Source organism: Arachis hypogaea, chromosome 5 (genome assembly GCF_003086295.3).
Source record: "Arachis hypogaea cultivar Tifrunner chromosome 5, arahy.Tifrunner.gnm2.J5K5, whole genome shotgun sequence".
NCBI lineage: Eukaryota > Viridiplantae > Streptophyta > Magnoliopsida > Fabales > Fabaceae > Arachis > Arachis hypogaea.
In genome coordinates this window covers 100,384,233-100,401,422 of record NC_092040.1, presented here as the reverse complement: position 1 = coordinate 100,401,422, position 17,190 = coordinate 100,384,233, and the positions used below count along the sequence as shown (strand labels likewise).

The window sequence follows — 17,190 nt, the reverse complement described above, 5'->3', positions numbered from 1 at the left end:
ATTTTGATTTTATACAGAGGAATATGTGTTGTATCTGAGTTTTATTTTGATTTACTTATATAAGATTTATTATTATTAGTAATTATATGATTATTATTACTTGGTGATGTTTGGTATATGATTTGTAATGAGTTGAAAACAATTTTCTGACATTTTATTAAAGATTGAAACGCGATATCAAACCAAAGGCTCAATATTAAATAGTTAATAAGGAAAATAGGTTAGTAACGCCTTACTTTTGGTACAATCATGACGTATTAGAAGTTAGGTCGTTACATTATGGTATCAGAGCAGTTCATCCTGATTAGAGCCTTGGAAATGGACTGACCATGCTTTATTGCATACTCTGAGTGTCTGTCATGCTATAGGTCTTGTCCTGATAGCAAGAATTAGAGCCTTATGCACATGACTGTTTATTGATTAACGCTGTTAGCTTGCCGTTGCATATCTGCTGATGTTAATTCTGGCCAACTTAATGTTGATGGTTTATGTGTACCGAAAAGTTAATGGGTTATCATAGACGAGACATGAGTAATAAATAACAAATATTACGGGATTTGGGAAACGATAGAGGTTACTTCTCGAGATTTCTCAGTTACCTATTTTATTCTTTCATGGTTTGTCTTGTAAAATCCTGTTTGAGATTTATTTCTTGGAAAGTAAACTGCTTATTTTATGATCCTGTTCCTTGTGCATATGCATACTCGTTTGATGTTAACTGCATATGTCTGCTTACATTCCTTGGATATCTGCCTTGTGTTATTTAAACTCTTTTTCTTGACTCATGTACTCTTTGATATGCTTTGAACTTCTTTGATGCATCAAAGTGATTGTGAAATCCTTGATATTTTTGCTGTTGATTGAGTTATCTTTCTTTATGAGTTTTGTCTTCATTTAGACCTGCTGAAAACTTGTTTGGTTTGACGTGCTCGTAAACCCTATTTGAATTTCCTTGATTTAAGTTTCTTCCTCAAAATATGGTTTGATTTTTCTTTGTAGCACATCTTAATGTTCTTGAATATTCTTATGAGATTGCGAATTTAAGTACTCTCGAAGTTTTGGTTTGAACCTTTCTTAGTAAGTTTTTGGTTATTCTTGTGCAAAGTTGTCATTGACTTTGCATCCCTTTACTTGTGCTATGCATCTCTTTGCTGTGATTTGAACCTGTTTTAGTGCGACATAACTATTTCTTGAAGGTTTAAAATCGCTTTTAACTTAGCCTACATTCTTTTATCGTACACTTTAAAAATTTTGTACACGATTTAAACCTGTTTGTGTGTAATGCATCCTCTATCCTTTTTCTTGAGCAAAACTTTATTTCAGGTTTCCTTCCAACCAGATATCAGTTTTCATGCATGCTTTGTTTTGTCGGTACCAAAATACTTTTCAAAGTATTTGAGGAAATATAATTTTACCCTTAGCCAAATTAATCTTTCCTTTTTCAAATTTTGCACAGTTTATTTCAGCTTGAATTTATATTGGGATAAAGCCACATTTATGCTTTTGTTATTCTCTTGAAGAATGTTTGTTGCTTAACTTTTCTTTTAGACTACGAAGTGATTTTTTCGCAAGTTTTCGATTCTTTTATGAACAATGTATTCAGAAGTATTTTTAATCATGTTCTTGAGTTCTGTGAGCTTTGTCTTGGGTTTGAGATATTCTCTTCTGTAAACCTCATACTTTGTCGACTTAGCTTAAATCTGTTTCAAAATAATGCGCCATTTTTCTTCGCATTGATTCTAGCGAACTTCTTTGATTCAAGAGCTATCCTTGGTGTTACCAATTGATTCCTTTCCAGCAATCTTTATTTTTTGTGTATCCTTGTTTATTTGTAATTTCTTTCATTCTTTCAAATTCTTATGAGTACTATCCTTGTCACTTGTCTTTTCTTTCTAAACGCTTGTGTCCTGAGTAAACTCGAGATTTGTTTGTGTCACGTACGACCTTTAGATATAACATGCGATACGTTATTTCTTAGGACACGGTTTTAGTGAATGTGGAAGGTGAAACTTGTAAGTGTGCGATGTCACGGGATGTTGTAGAGCTTTGTTTTACGCAAAAATATTTTGTTTATATTGGACTTGTGACCGGTAGTGAGTTTGCGACATATTTGATGAGGTTGAGAAGTTACGGATGAATTGTTCGATAAAGTATAGTTGGGAGTTGTGATGGTGAGTTATGTTAAAGCCCTTGATGTTGACACAATGTGACCTTTTGTTTTGAACCTACCTTGTAATTTCTGTTTTATACCACACTCTTCTCTTATATCTAATTTGTATGCCTTATCCGGTATTTGAGAATTTATATATATGTCAAGATCTGTTGCTATTCTAAAGTATTTGAAAGTAAAGTTTTAAAATTATGTAATATATTGTGTATTATTTTAGTTTTCGAGGACGAATATTTTTATAAAGTGGGTAGAATGTAAAACCCAAAATTTTTGAAAAGGTTTCTTATAAACTAATTTCAAATTCAATTATTTATTTATTTGTGGCTTTAATTTAAGAAATTACTTTATTAAAGAATATTTAAAGCAAATTTTGATTAATTGAATTTGAAATAAATTAAGATCCTTATCTAATTTTATAATTATTGAATTTTTTCATATTTAAATTATAAAATTTAGTAATAAGAATTTTATATGAATTGATTTAAATAATTAAGATTTTAGAATTTAATATTTTAGTTTTTATGAATTTTTTCAATCGTATTTTTTCTAAATCTTAAATTTAAGCATTTAATTAAAAATAATTTATAAAATTGATAAACAAATAATATTTTCTATATATGATTAGTGTTAGATTTAATTTGAATTTTAATTATTATATTATTATTATTTTTATTTGAAATTACTAAACTAACCCTAACCTTAACCCTAATTTTCACACACACTCACCTCACCAAACCCTAACCTAGCCAGTAGCCACCACACTCGGCACAAACACACACACGTAGTACCCACACTCACGCACGCAACAGTATGAAAGAAGGGGAAAAAAAAAAGAAGAAAAGGGAAACGGGGAAGGGGAGCGCCGAGGAGAAGGGGAGAAGAAGAGAGGGAGGACGGCGTCGGCGGGCACTACTGCCGCCGCTCTGTCGTGTGTCGCCGTTGGAGGAGGAGGAGCGCGAACCAGATCCATGGAAGGGAGAAGCAGAGCGCGCACAGGGTAGGAGAAGCCGCCACTGCTCTCTATGCGTCCTCCTCCATCCATCAACTCCTTTAACATGATTTTGGGGGCTCTTGCCAAGAGTAACGATTTCCCCACCGCCATTCTCCTTGTTCAGAAATTGCAAGACAGGGGAATCGCTTCCGACTTGTTTACTTTGAACACCTTAATCAATTGTTGTTCTAGCATGGGTCCTATGAAGCTTGCTTTCTTTGTGTTGGCTAAGATTCTCAGGATGGGTTATCAACCTGATACGGTAACATTGACAACAATCCTGAAAGGTCTCTGTCTGTCTCTCTGGTAATGTTGAAAAAGCACTACACTTTCAGGATAGAGTCCTGGCTCTAGGATTTCAGTTTAATAAAGTTACTTATGGGACCTTAATTAAGAGATTCTGTAATCTGCCGCTAAGCAGTGGTAGGGTATTTCTCAACACTTTGAATAGCGGCATCCGGTGTTACAGGATCTCTTAATCAAGGTCCCATAAGTAACTTTATTAAAATGAAATCCTTGAGCGAGGACTCTATCACGAAAGTGCAGTGCTTTCTCAACATTACCACGGAGAATAACACACAGAGGAAGCAACTTTCATACGACCCATGCTGGAACTTACACCACTCTTATTCATGCTTTGTTTGAAAAAGATGAGAATGACATGGCAGAGAAACTTCTTCAAGAAATGATTGCTAGAGGCTTATTGAATTGATAAAAGAAGGTAAGATACATCAACTGAAATTGAAATTACATCTCTATTGTTGCTGAATATTATCAATTAATTTTGCAATTGCTATCATCCTTTTTAATTCCACTGCTTTGTTGATTCTATAGATGATATTCCTAGTTATAGCTTACAGGTTTAGTGTTTAAGATCTCTTTATAGCAATCGAGTGTTCTTTATTGTTATTCTATGAGATGATATATTTATCATGCCAAGCAAAACTAAAAAGATTGAAAATTTTGTTTTGTTGTTTGTTCTCTGCTATTCTGCTATGCAACTTATTTTTCCTTATATATATATATAAAACTAATTCCCATGACTGTTTTATCATAAGCAACCATGAACTATTGTTTAATTGATTGAATCCTCCAGGAATTGTCGTAAAAGGAAATTTAAATAGGTATTGAGGATTTATTCTTAGGCTATGGTTTTCGCTTCCATCTTAAAAATAAATCCACCTTCTAAAATGCATGTCCCCTCTTTTCATCAGCCTAAGCAACATCGAGTTAAGGTTAATATGGTTCAGTTATCTCAAAATTTTTTGCCATTTTCTTAATTAATGCTACTCAGTTGTATTGCTTGGAAATTGCTCCTGCTGAAAATATGTAAATTATCAAATACTTTTTCGGAGACATTATTCCATTGTCTCTAAGTCTCTGTTTATAAGCATTTTCAAAAAACTCTTACTGGCTTGGAGTTTTATTGTGTGGTGACTGTGATGGGGATGTTAAAAATGAAACAATACAGAACTCTTTGGAATTGCATTTGATTTTTTTTGGTGAATTTCTTTGCATAATTATTGTATTTATTTATTTATTTTCAATCAGATGTTGGACTATGATATAGATTCACTGTTCATATTTATGAAACTGATTTTGATGTTGTATTGGTGGTTAACTTAGATTGAGGCTTGACATGGCTTTCATCCTTGTTACATATGGGTAAATATCAATCTACCATGTTACATGTATAAATTTAACTTGCTACACATTAATCCAAACAATGTTGAAGCTCTCTAGTGTGAATTTTCCTTTATACTTTGATTTGTGTTTGGCCTCTTCGGAATCAAATTTAATACTAATGCTTTACTTTTAAAATTTTTTGTTTGGTAAATTTTTATTTCAAAAGTCAATTACATTATTATGACAATATGACTTATTCAGCCATCATAACCTATATGTATAATAAATATGTTATGTAATTTTTGTCATTATAGTACAAATTCTATGTTATTATTTTATCGTATTTGTTATGTATATAAGGGCATTTAAGTAAATTCTCCTTGGTTGGAATTTCACATGTTCCCGTAGAGCAGATACCTTAATCCCCGTCTCCCGTCCCCATTTATTCGGGGAGCGGGTGGCGGATTCCCGGTAGTTCTCTGTCGCAGATAATCCTGGCAAGTATCTACGGTGCAATTGAATGGAATTAAAGTTATCATAACATATTTGAATTGAATAAAAGTTAGCAAAACAATCTGTCTTATTTCATGCAATGTTTTTCAACTTGATATGTTTGGCTGGAGTGAATATTTGAATGGAATTAAAGTTATCACAACAGATTTGAATGGAATTAAAGTAAGCAGAAGCTGTCTTATTTCATGCAGAGTTTTTCAGAACAAAAAGTTACTAAGAAATTTGGTTGGAGTGAAGGGTTAAATGGAATTAAAGTTACGAGAACAGATTTGTGTTGAATGGTAGTATACTAAATAGATTTTGATAATCAAGGGTGTGCTAGGACTAGTTGAGAAGTGGTTAGCCATTAAACAGTTTGTATTTGGACTAGTTGATATTAAACTTGTTTATATTACTCTTTCTTGAATGCTGTTCTGAGTTTTGTCTTTTCTCACAGGTGCAGAAGCCTATTTAACAATGGCATCTAGAAATAGAAGATTGACAAGTGGTTCCTATAGCAGCAGTAGTTCTAATGTCATGAGGGAATGTTTTTGCGATTGTGAATGAACCGGTTGTAGAACTAGTGAATGAAATGTTATTACTGAAATTGTTAGATTGTTTTCTTATTTTTTGTTTTGTAGTTTGTATGTTTATCATCATAGTTTTGTTTTTTAAACTCTAAGACTTTGTTTACAAGAACGGGATATTGAGACAGGGACAATGAGATACATCGTGTTTGACAGATGAGACATGGACAGAAACATTATGATACTGAATTAGTATATTTTGTGTCTATCCTAAAAGTAAGAACATAGTGACACTAACAATAGACAATTTTTTTATTATTCTTATTAATTTTTTATAATTATATTTTTTATTCTCAAATATTTTGAATAAAAAATAAAAATAAATTGAATTTTTATAATTTATTCTAGTTTATTACCAAACAAAATATAAAAATACAAAATTGTGTGTCTTTATTCTTTGTGTCTTGTTTTCAGTTTCTTATCTTATTCTGTTTTAGAAAACAAACGCACTTTAATAGGCGCTTTGGAATGTATTAAGCATATGAACATTATTGAAAAAGCTAGATTCTTCAATGAAATGAGTGTGTTCTTACCTATTATGGCTATGTTGGATAACCACTTTGTGGGCTCGATATTGCTAAGAGAAAATAGAGTGATGGTACATATTTGAAACGATATGAGTGTGCCATGCTTGAGAGTTACTGAATTAGTTAAACTTCATAACTAATCGATAGTAGGAAGTTAGAGACTATTTGAAGTGTATAAATTCTTGTTATACATAATTCCATACAGATACTATATAAATTATTATTACATCAAGAAGTCAGAGGTATTACTATCATGTCATTTATGTGCATAAATTTACAAAGCATTAATATAGATGACTGCAATAACTTGCTAATAGCATAAATGGTAGGAAACTATGAATTTAGCATATTGAACTCATCGATATAAATTTACAAAACATTAATAATTAGTTTCATATCATAGTCTAATGATAACTTGTGCATACTTAACAAGCATTAAGAAGTTCCACCTAATAAGTACTTGGATTTTGTGCATCCTAAGTTCCTAAATAAAATCTTAGACCGCATACTCAAATACACGACTTCACAACTTGAGACAATCACCACTCATACCACTCATTCTACTTGAGAATGGATCGCACTAATGTACTCTTCTGAGTTGACCCAGATGAGCCAAAAGTGTATTCAGGATGTATGGTCACCAGTGCAACTTCCGCTTTTTAAATGTTCATTACAGCTTTATCAAGTCCATCAATCACTTGCTCCTCGTCAATTTTGAACTCAAATGGCTGCTCATCATCCTCACCCTTCTTCACAAAAACAGTCCCATCTTGCAGCTTACCAACAAGTTTCACTGAAACGATGAAAATAATGAATTCAACAACCACAACCAATAAGATAGTAAATCGAATAAAAAGAATCATAATGCTGACCAAAAGCTCCATCATTGGGACGTTCATATCCCTCTCCCTCCTTCAGGGTCTTCTTGAGAACCTTCTTATCCTTGGTTTTTGCAGAGAAGCATTCCGAGGCACGGCACCTTCATCACCTGATGCTGGTCTTCCATTCTCACCAAATGCATCTGCAAAACTAACATGCCAATGAACTTGCACAACCAAAATATGACATGTACGTTGATTCTGTTAACAAGTCAATCTAACTCACATTCTGGCTTCACGGTCAAGATGACGTTCTCTCCCTTCTTCATTGTCATCACAGCCTTGGCCAATGCAGGACAGAAATAACCTGCACAACAAGAAAAAGCCACATATTATTAGTACATGCAAAATAAATCAGAAACCACTTAAGAGTTTTAACTTGAGCACCAACTCGATGACTGACCTTCCACGGTGAACTCCACCCCATCAGATTTCAAAACAACCGTCCCATCTTCAAGACAACAATGAACAAAAATGTGCCCAAGCAGGTGAATGAATAACATGGATGACAATACAACAACAATAACAAATAACATGGCATTAAGTCCCATTCCGCCCCTCCTCCCCAAACTATATTCAAACTAAGATGATGTTGTATGGCTCAGGAAACCATAGGACTCCCCTTTTTATTTTGTTCAATATCAATATAGGCCTTTAATTCTAAATTATTTGGGGGCATTCAAGAGGATCAATCTCACATTATCCTGAGTTTCCTGCTATTTAATTAATAAAATCCAAAGCTATGGTCTAAACAGAATAAACTGTTCTTTTAATGGTTTTGCTAAAAATGTTTTTCTTTCATGTATGTTGGCCCGCAAAATACAAATGTTACAATGGATATGCATTCGGTACTAATGACACATTTTCGTGAACTACCAGCCTCATTTTCTTCAATTTCATTTTTTCAGTTGTTATACAATGTTTTCTGGATGAAATTGCACCTCCTGCAATTTTGAGGAACTAAATTTTTAGCATAGACTTACTGGTTAATAAAAGCATGAACAATCAAAATCCTTCAATGCTAGAGAAGAAATTTTTTATTTGTACATTCACCTTTTCAAACATCAAATTCTTAATTGAGTTTATCTTAATATGTAATACTCTTGAGTGAATTTCAGCAAGGATGAAAAAATTCCCCAAAAAAATAGGAATGCTATCTGGATGCGTTTATACTTCTTGTAATGAGCTGACATTATAAGACCATTCTCAATTCTGACGGTCACCTCTAGTTCTTTATGAGGAAAAATATCTTATTCAACCACAAACTGTGATAATGCAAGGATTGAAAATGACAAGGAAGCTAAAGTAATGACCTCAAAGTTTTGAGTAAAGTAAAGATAGTGCAGTGGTTAAATCGATGGCCAATTTACTAATGCTAGAGAAAATAGAAAGTTACAAACAAATCATAAAACAAAAATTGAATTTTGTAAATAAAAGTAGTGAATCCCTACTCTGATAATCCGGAAAATGCTCTGTCTTTTCCTTTTGCATCATAATACACCTAAGAACTTACATAACAATTAGTCTAGCTAAGAAATTTACATCATAACAATTCATTAATAACCATGATTGATATTATGTCATTCTCAATATACTAATTGACCATGAAGAAGCTAAATAACAAGAGATTGAAAACTACAAAATACTTTAGAAGAAATGCAAGGTCAGCTAGATGAAGCCCATGTTGCAATTTACTTAATAGAGAAGCAACAAAACCAGCAATTGAGCAAGTATCACAGGAATTAAATAGGATTCTGTTGTGGACAAAACAAAGCTAGAGTTACTAGCAAATAAAATGAGGAGCTAGAAGTAAGTATAAGCTTCTGTTTTAAAATGGTATGTTTTATTGTCAAAGGAAAATAGAGAAAACAACAAAATTACTTTAACTAGAAGTTTCAATACATTTCAAATAAAATTTCCACCCAAGAAATTATGTAATATTTTTAAATAGTATAATTTAAAGAAAGGAGTGTACTTTTAACTTTGTCATTTGTCACTCAAAATTTAAATTATAAAAAGTAGAAGCAAATGTGGGGAATGAAAATTATAAAATGATTATCATGGAATAGAATTGATGATTATTTGCAGAAGAATATAAAATTTCTGATCTAAGTAAACATATATACTCGTCAGTGTTAAGATAGCAAATGCTGCTAAGTGCTAACATAATTTTGGATGCAATGTTAAATCAGTAAAAATTCAATAGAAGAAAACATTATGTCAAAAGTCCAAATGTAAATGAGATGAACTACCCAATTACCAACAGATAGCATATATATATATATATATATATATATATATATATATATATATGTGTGTTTTTCACTTTATAATTAATACTATGACAAGTAATTCATTTAATTTCTGACAACACAGACTGAAATAAAAAAGTTGAAGAAGAAGCACAAAAGAGAAAAATTATAAATTGATGCAGACACATAAGGTGCATGCCAAGGAAACCAACTTGTGAATATCAAAGCAGTTCAAATTTCTAATCCAACATGAACAATATAAATTCAGTATCTGCCTACTACACTTACATACATGCAAATATGTACCAAGAGCTTCATCAAAACTCCGTGTAGTTTTCATAGAAAAAGCGATAAGAATGGAACCTTGATGCGTTTGGAGTAGGAGGCAGAGACAGAGGTAAGCGGAGGGAGAAGAAATGAAGACAGAGTTGGTGGCGAGGAAGAGAAACAGAACGGCAAAGACAGAGATAGATGGAGGGCTCAAGTTGTTCTAGAAATGTGAACCAATAGAGGAGAAGACATTAGGCTCCATAATTGTATGATTTTTTTATGTGTCAGACCGTTTATTATAATATTGATTTTATTTTATTGATTCGTTTCTGTTTTTTTATAAAAGATGTGCACGTATATTTATTAATGCTAGTAATTTTTTATTTTTGAATTTTTTTGTAACTTTAATTTGGATAATAATAAAAATTTTTAATACATATAGTTAGAATTGTTGAGATTTATTTCATATAAATTCAACTATAAAGTATGAGATGAATTATGAATTATAGAATTTTTAGAAATTTAGATAAATATTTTGTGTTAAATTTAATTAAAAATATTTGATATTAGATGTATTTTAGTAAATTTAAAAAAATTAGAATTAATAATATTTTTAATTAAATATATTTTTATTAAGAATATTTTAGTAAATTTGTTATTTTAGGTATTTTTGTAAATTCAAAATGTGAAAACATAATATTTTATTAGATTTATATTTAATTTTTTAAGAAAATTAGATTCAATAATAATTTTAGTTAAAAATATTTGATATTAGACGTATTTTTAAAAATAAAAATATTTTTTGTCCAAAAATAATAATATTAACCTTTTAATTAAAAATATATTTATATGTAAATTTTTTATGTGTTTATTAAGTTTAATAATTAATCTTTTAATTTAAATGATTAAGGATAATTTTGATATATTACATAATTTGATAAATATTGTGTTAATTTAAATTGTGATCATGTTAATTTTAACTAAAAAAATTGTTATTAAAAATATTTTAGTAAATTTTAAAATATTAGGATTAATAATAATTTTAATTAAACATATTTTATTATTAGGGATATTATAATAAATTTATTATTAGAAGCATTTTTGTAAATTTTAAAAAAATTAAATGTAAAAAAATAATAATATTCGATTAGTTTTATATTTAATCTTTTTAAAAATTAAAAAATTGATATTAGAGATATTTTTGAAAATAAAAATAAATATTTTGATCTAAAAATAATTATATTAAATTTATCTTAAAATATATTTATATGTAAATTTTTTTTATATATTTATTAAGTTTAGTCATTAGCGTAAGAGTAATTTTAATATATTACATAATATGACTAAAAAATTTAGATCTAACTAAATAAAAAATTATTTATTTTTAGAAATACTATACAAAATTCTGAAATATTAAATTTTGTAAACTAAACATAAAAATGTTATATGTCAAATAATTTTATTTTTAAATATTGTATTTTCAAAAATAATGTTTTTGAGAATAAAAGCTAATATGGAACCAAATGCATATATATATATATATATATATATATATATATATATATATATATATATATATATATATATATTTGTCTTGAATATATATCAGTATCTTAGGTAGAAGTACTCTTTAGTCTTGAACTCATCGCATTCCATTTTATCATACTCCTCTTGTTGCAACTTGCAAGCACTAATCCGGGTCCAAACCCTGCTAAGCAACCCGGCTCCAGTAAAAGTTCCGAAGTCTCAGATGAAGCAACAATATAGATAGGCCCAATCAAGAGTAAAAGAGAGAGAGAAAGAACCAGTTTGTAGGGTTGCACATGGATTGGATAATATCCACATATCTGCGGTAATTATCCACATTCGATTCAAATTTTGCGGATATTATCCGATCTGCAGAGTTACTGGATCGGATCCGATTATGGTCGGATCGGATTGCGGATTCGGCAGTGATATCCGCGGATTCGATCCGCAAATCCACAAATCCGCATATCACATATAAATAACATGGTTTAAGACAATAAATTCTAATGTGATATGAATTTTAGTGTGTTATTTTATGAATTTTATGATATTTTATTTTTAATTTTTTATATTGTACTTTAACTTAGAATAATTAAACTTAAATCTTATGTTATTATTTTGTTTTTGTTATTCAAAAGAACTATTGTTGATAATATTCTAAGAGTAAATAGACTTAAACATATAAAAAAATTTTGGATATTTTTTTTGTAAAAACAACCAAATAAAATATTAAAATAATTTTTTTTTTATTTATGCAGATATACCCGATATCCAATACGATCCGAAAGTATGCGAATCGGATCGGATCCGGCCTAAAAAAATGTAGATATCGTATCTGATCTGATCCAATGAATGCAGTACGGATCGGATAGAATGTTAGGTTATATCCGATCCAATCCGATCTGATCCGTGTGCAGTCCTACCAGTTTGGATTAAAGACTACCATGTGAGAAAGTGAGAGTGCGAACCAAAGTTTTGAAAATTGGACCATATCGGCCGGTTTAACCGAGTTAATTGGAAACTGTCATCTAACCGGTCCGGTCAACCCCAAAACCGTACTGGAAGTGCCGGTTTTTCCAAAGGCCACCAAAGGCGTCGTTTTGACGCTGAGAAAAGAAAAAAAGGAAAGCTGAAAGTGCTGAACGAACAAACCCTACCCATTCGAAGAGACACTCACCTCCTCAAACCTAATTTCCTCTTCCACCTTGCTCCAACAAACTCCACCATCACTACCACAATCGACGCCGGATCCGAGCTGCTGTCAGCGGATGGAAGCAGCTGTCAGGGTCGTCGTAGTCTTGAACTCTGAATTCTGAAGCTTCTGGCGTTGGCGTAGTCTGGTCGTCCTGGTCGTCGGCTTGTCGTCCTGATCGTTGGCTTCTGTCAACGTCATCGTCGGGGATCTGGTCATCGTCCTTCGGTGCTCTCCCGCGGTGAGTTTTTGGGTTTTTGTTTCTCAATTAATTTTTTTATTTGGTGAATTAACTGTATGAATTAGGTTCTTGAATTCTTGGGTTTTTGTTTTTTTCAATTAATTTTTTCTTCAGTAAGATTTGAGCTCAGAACTTCAGATGCAAAGTTCTTCTTCTGAGTCCTTCTTCTGCTTTTTTTTTTTTTCATTTTGTTAATTATATGGATTAATCTTCTGTAATTCTGAATTTGACTGAATATAAATTTGATATAAGTTCAACTTTGGGACTCCGAATTTTTAAATTTTTCTACATAAGTTCAATTCTGCTACATTGGATTTTGGTGAATTAACGGTATGAATTGCTGAATTTAATGATGTTGAAAGCTGTATGAATTGTATGGATTGATATAATCCTCTGGATTATGAATTGCTGTCATTCTAAATTTTGCTATAGTTTGCTGTCATTCTTGATGTTTCCTTATAATCTTCAGTGAAGATCTTTGGTTCGTTATACATATTAAATGGTTATTTCTTTTCAACTTTTTTCCCATCTAATTTTCAATGATTGTGATAAAGTCATTAATATTATTACCTTGCCTTTTATTCAATGCAGAGGCATGTGGTGCACTTTTACATATCTGATTTCGAATCTGGATTGAGAGTTTCGTAAAATAAATGGTTGGATGTTCTTGAATTTTCCAAAATAGTGTTTTTTCGATTTAAACTATTAAGTATTATTAGATATCCTACTGTAATGCATGAGAAGATTATTATAAAATAAGTGTGACAATTCTTATATTTACCTTGAACATGGCAATTAATTGTTGTTGCTGCATGGGTTCTATGGTTTTCATGATGGTTTTCATTAAAGGTTTTCAGCTTGATATCGTAAGGTTGATTACACTAAAGGTCTTTGTCTCAGTGGTGAAGTTGAAAAAATTCTGCAGTTACATGACACAATGCACGACACAATGCGGGATCACGGATTTCAATTTAATTAAATCACTTAGGTGATCTTGATCAATGGACAATGTAAGACTAGACACACATAGCAGCTGCTATTCAACTGTTAGAAAAAGATCCCACGATATTGAGATTTTTTTTAATGCCGCAATGTACACCACAATAATTGATAGCATGTTCAAGGTTGGAACTCATATATACTCTAAAATACTTGCTATGAGGATTTTTTTCCGATGTTATCGCTTTTAATAGGCTCATTCGTGGACTGTGCCTTGTGGGTCGACTAAATGAAGTCATTGATAAATTAAACCATATGAAACAGACAAACATTACTCCAAAATACTTTTACCATATGTAAGGTAGGAAGAATCAAAGATGCTGAGAATGTGTTTGCTATCATGATAAAAAGTTGTGTGAAACCAGGTTACTTGTAACGGCTTAATGGATGGATAATTTTTTGCGTAATGAGGTAAATAAGGCAAAATATCTATTTTGCATGATGATAATTGGAGTGTCTCTTTATATTTGGAGTTATAATATCATGATCCATGGTTTGTGCAAAAATAAAATGGTCAACCATCTGCAAATTGACGAGGTAACTTTCAGTATCCCAATTGAATAAGCTCCAAAGCATCATCAATTCTCCTTGATTTTTCCAAGCCATCAATTAGGATTTCGAAATTTACCTTGTCAGTAATCAAGTTCTTCGAACACATTACATTTAGGAGTTCGAAAGCCTGATATTGACTATTTCACTTTTGTCGTAAGCCATGACTCATGATATTATAACTCCAAATATCAGGCACTCTTCTTGGATCATTGTGCAAAATAGATATTTTGTCTTATTTATCTATCCATTAAGCCTAAGTAGCCATTTATGGTTTTACACTATTTTTTATCATGATAGCAAACACATCTAAGCATATTTGATTCTTCCTACCTTATATAGTCGATCAATCAAAATACTATAGGTAAAAGTATTTGGAATTATTTTGGCTGTATCATATAGTTTAGTTTATCAATAGCTTCCTTTAGTTGACCCACAAAGCATAATTCACGAATGAGTCTATTAAAACTTCACTTACCATTCCAACTTTGAACATGCTATCAACAATTGGGGTGTACATTGTGACATTAGGAAAAATCTCATAGAGTGGGATTCTCTTCAATAGTTGAATAGCAGTTGCTATGTGTCGGTCTTCCATTGCCTATTGATCAAGGTCGCGCAAGTGATTTGATTAAATTGAAATATGTGATTCCGTATTGTGTAGTGTAACTGTAGTGCTTTTTCAACTTCACCGTTGAGACAGATACCTTTAATGAGTGTTAATTGCGATGTTCAAAGTAAAGAGGTTGTGAGCGATTCCCCTGGCTTGCATCTGCTGGAAAAGGGAAATGGCGGTGGGGAAATGGTTGGTCTTGGCAAGAGATCCCAAAATCTTGATGAATTGGATAATGGATGGAGGAGGACGCCTATAGAGCAGATTGTAGGAATTGATAGCTTTATCAACTGATTTGGACTAAGTGCGAAGGTAGGGATGAAGTTGAAGGCAAACAAAGACGGAGGAGAGCAGTGTGGGGAGAGCGCTTTGGGATTTGAAGCACATACATGATTGGTGAGGAGGATGAGAACGTCAAGAGACTGCATCCGGCTTGGGACATGGCGATAGAGGAGCCAGACATCCCCTCCGAGCACAGTGAGGAGGAGGAGCGGGATGCACTAGCTGACGATCACGATTCTTTCCACTCGACCTGATTTTATGAGCGCCGAGGACAGTGCTAAATCTTAAATGTGGGGAGGTCGTCCGACCATCGGCGATGCAATTTTGGGTGACAATATTTTCATTCCAAACACTTTAGCTTTATGTTTTATTATGCTTTTTAGATATTTTGTATATATTTTGTTTTTAGTTTATTGCACTTTTTATCTTTGAACATAACCTAGTTTGCTATTGTAGTGATGCATACATTTATCCTTTCTTCTATTTTGGCTTGTATATATGCTTTTTGTCTTTAGTTGTGTTTGTGATTGGATAATGTGATGATTGCATCTAGTTTAGTTTCTTATACACTTGATGATTTGAGTTGATTGAACTTAGGAAATGAATTTAGGATTATATTTTGAATTTTCATCCAATCATTTCACATATATAGAATAAGTGTAGTCAATTTAATGAAATTTTCAAGAAAACTTTTTTTTTATAAGACATTGATATCCCAATTGATTTGAGTGGAGATTTTTCATTGGAATTTGCTTGAATTATACATTGTATAACATGGTTTTTGAGTTAAGAACACAACTTTGTGAGTTTTGAACCATAATGTATGGTTACATCATGTTAACCACCATATTTATTTTTGTGTGTTATTTTCTTTCTATTATTGCAATTTTTGATTTGTTTGATTCTTTATATCCATTATTTGGTGTATATATGCATTTATGTAATTGAGGCCTTCATTTCAATAGTTCACTTAGCCTTACCCTTTTATCTTTCTTTGTTAGCCAATTTTGAGCCTTATTAATTCCCCTTTGTTCTTAATTTAGGGCATTACTAGCATTAAGTGAAAAATCAATAAATGTTCTTAATTTGGATTTTGGATTAATTTAGGCTAGTGAGATTGTGTAATGTTTAAGTGTGAAAAAATTTGGGAATATTGGTTGATAAAAGTATGTTTTGTATTTGTATTGAACATTTTAAAAATTGGGGACATACTTATGCATCAATTGTGTAAACTATATGCATTGACATTTGTGTATATTTCTCTACTTTGAAAAAAAAAATAAGAGAGAGAAAGAAAAGAAAAAGGGGACAAAACACCCTAATGTGAAGTTCAATAATAATCACTGTATATGTAATGTGAATTGAATTGAGTCGAATGCATGAGTGTGTGTGAAAAATGAGATTATGGGTAGCTAAGTTTAATATTAGAATTACATAGATTGTTATATGTTAGGTGAGAGCTTAGGTTAATCAAATATTCAAATTCTAGTTCACTTAGCCATATATACCTTTATTTTTATCCTTGGCCCCATTATGACTTTGAAAAAAGTCTTCATGTTATTTGCATGTGTGCATTAAATATTTGTTGATTGTTAGATGATGAATAAATCTTAAAAAACATGATTAGAGGAGAATTGAGTGGATTGATCATAAACACTTGAGTAACTAGAGTGTATACACATTCGGTGAGGGGTTCGATTGTTCAATTCTGTATTTTCATCTATGATTATCTCTTATCTTACAAGTTTGTAAATTCTTTTTCATGATTCAATTCAATTGTGGATTTGATTTGGTTATGATTGCTTTAGCCCCTTGATTGTGTATATATGTATTTTTGGAAATTGATTCATTTTGACTAAGTAGGTACATGTAGATAATTAGATAGTGTTAGGTAGAGTAGTTACATGCATATAGATAGTTTGTATTGAATAATTGTTGATATCCCTTTCTTATCTTTTTTATGTTTAGCATGAGAACATACTATTATTTAAGTG

General features: G+C 31.4%; 2 long non-coding RNA genes and 1 pseudogene across 2 annotated transcripts; 2 read left to right on the top strand and 1 right to left on the bottom strand.

Moving 5' to 3' along the window:
* Nucleotides 1–2,909: 2,909 nt before the first annotated feature.
* Nucleotides 2,910–6,023, top strand: LOC112802265 (uncharacterized). The gene is made up of 2 exons (XR_003202258.3): nucleotides 2,910–3,882; nucleotides 5,737–6,023. It is a non-coding gene; the product is annotated as an uncharacterized lncRNA (long non-coding RNA).
* A 693-nt stretch (nucleotides 6,024–6,716) lies between these two features.
* On the bottom strand, nucleotides 6,717–10,061 carry LOC112803869 (peptidyl-prolyl cis-trans isomerase FKBP62-like; annotated as a pseudogene).
* Nucleotides 10,062–12,411: 2,350 nt separating this feature from the next.
* LOC112802264 (uncharacterized) lies at nucleotides 12,412–15,710 on the top strand. Its single transcript, XR_011882323.1, has 3 exons — nucleotides 12,412–12,753; nucleotides 13,345–14,053; nucleotides 14,644–15,710. It is a non-coding gene; the product is annotated as an uncharacterized lncRNA (long non-coding RNA).
* Nucleotides 15,711–17,190: the final 1,480 nt, after the last annotated feature.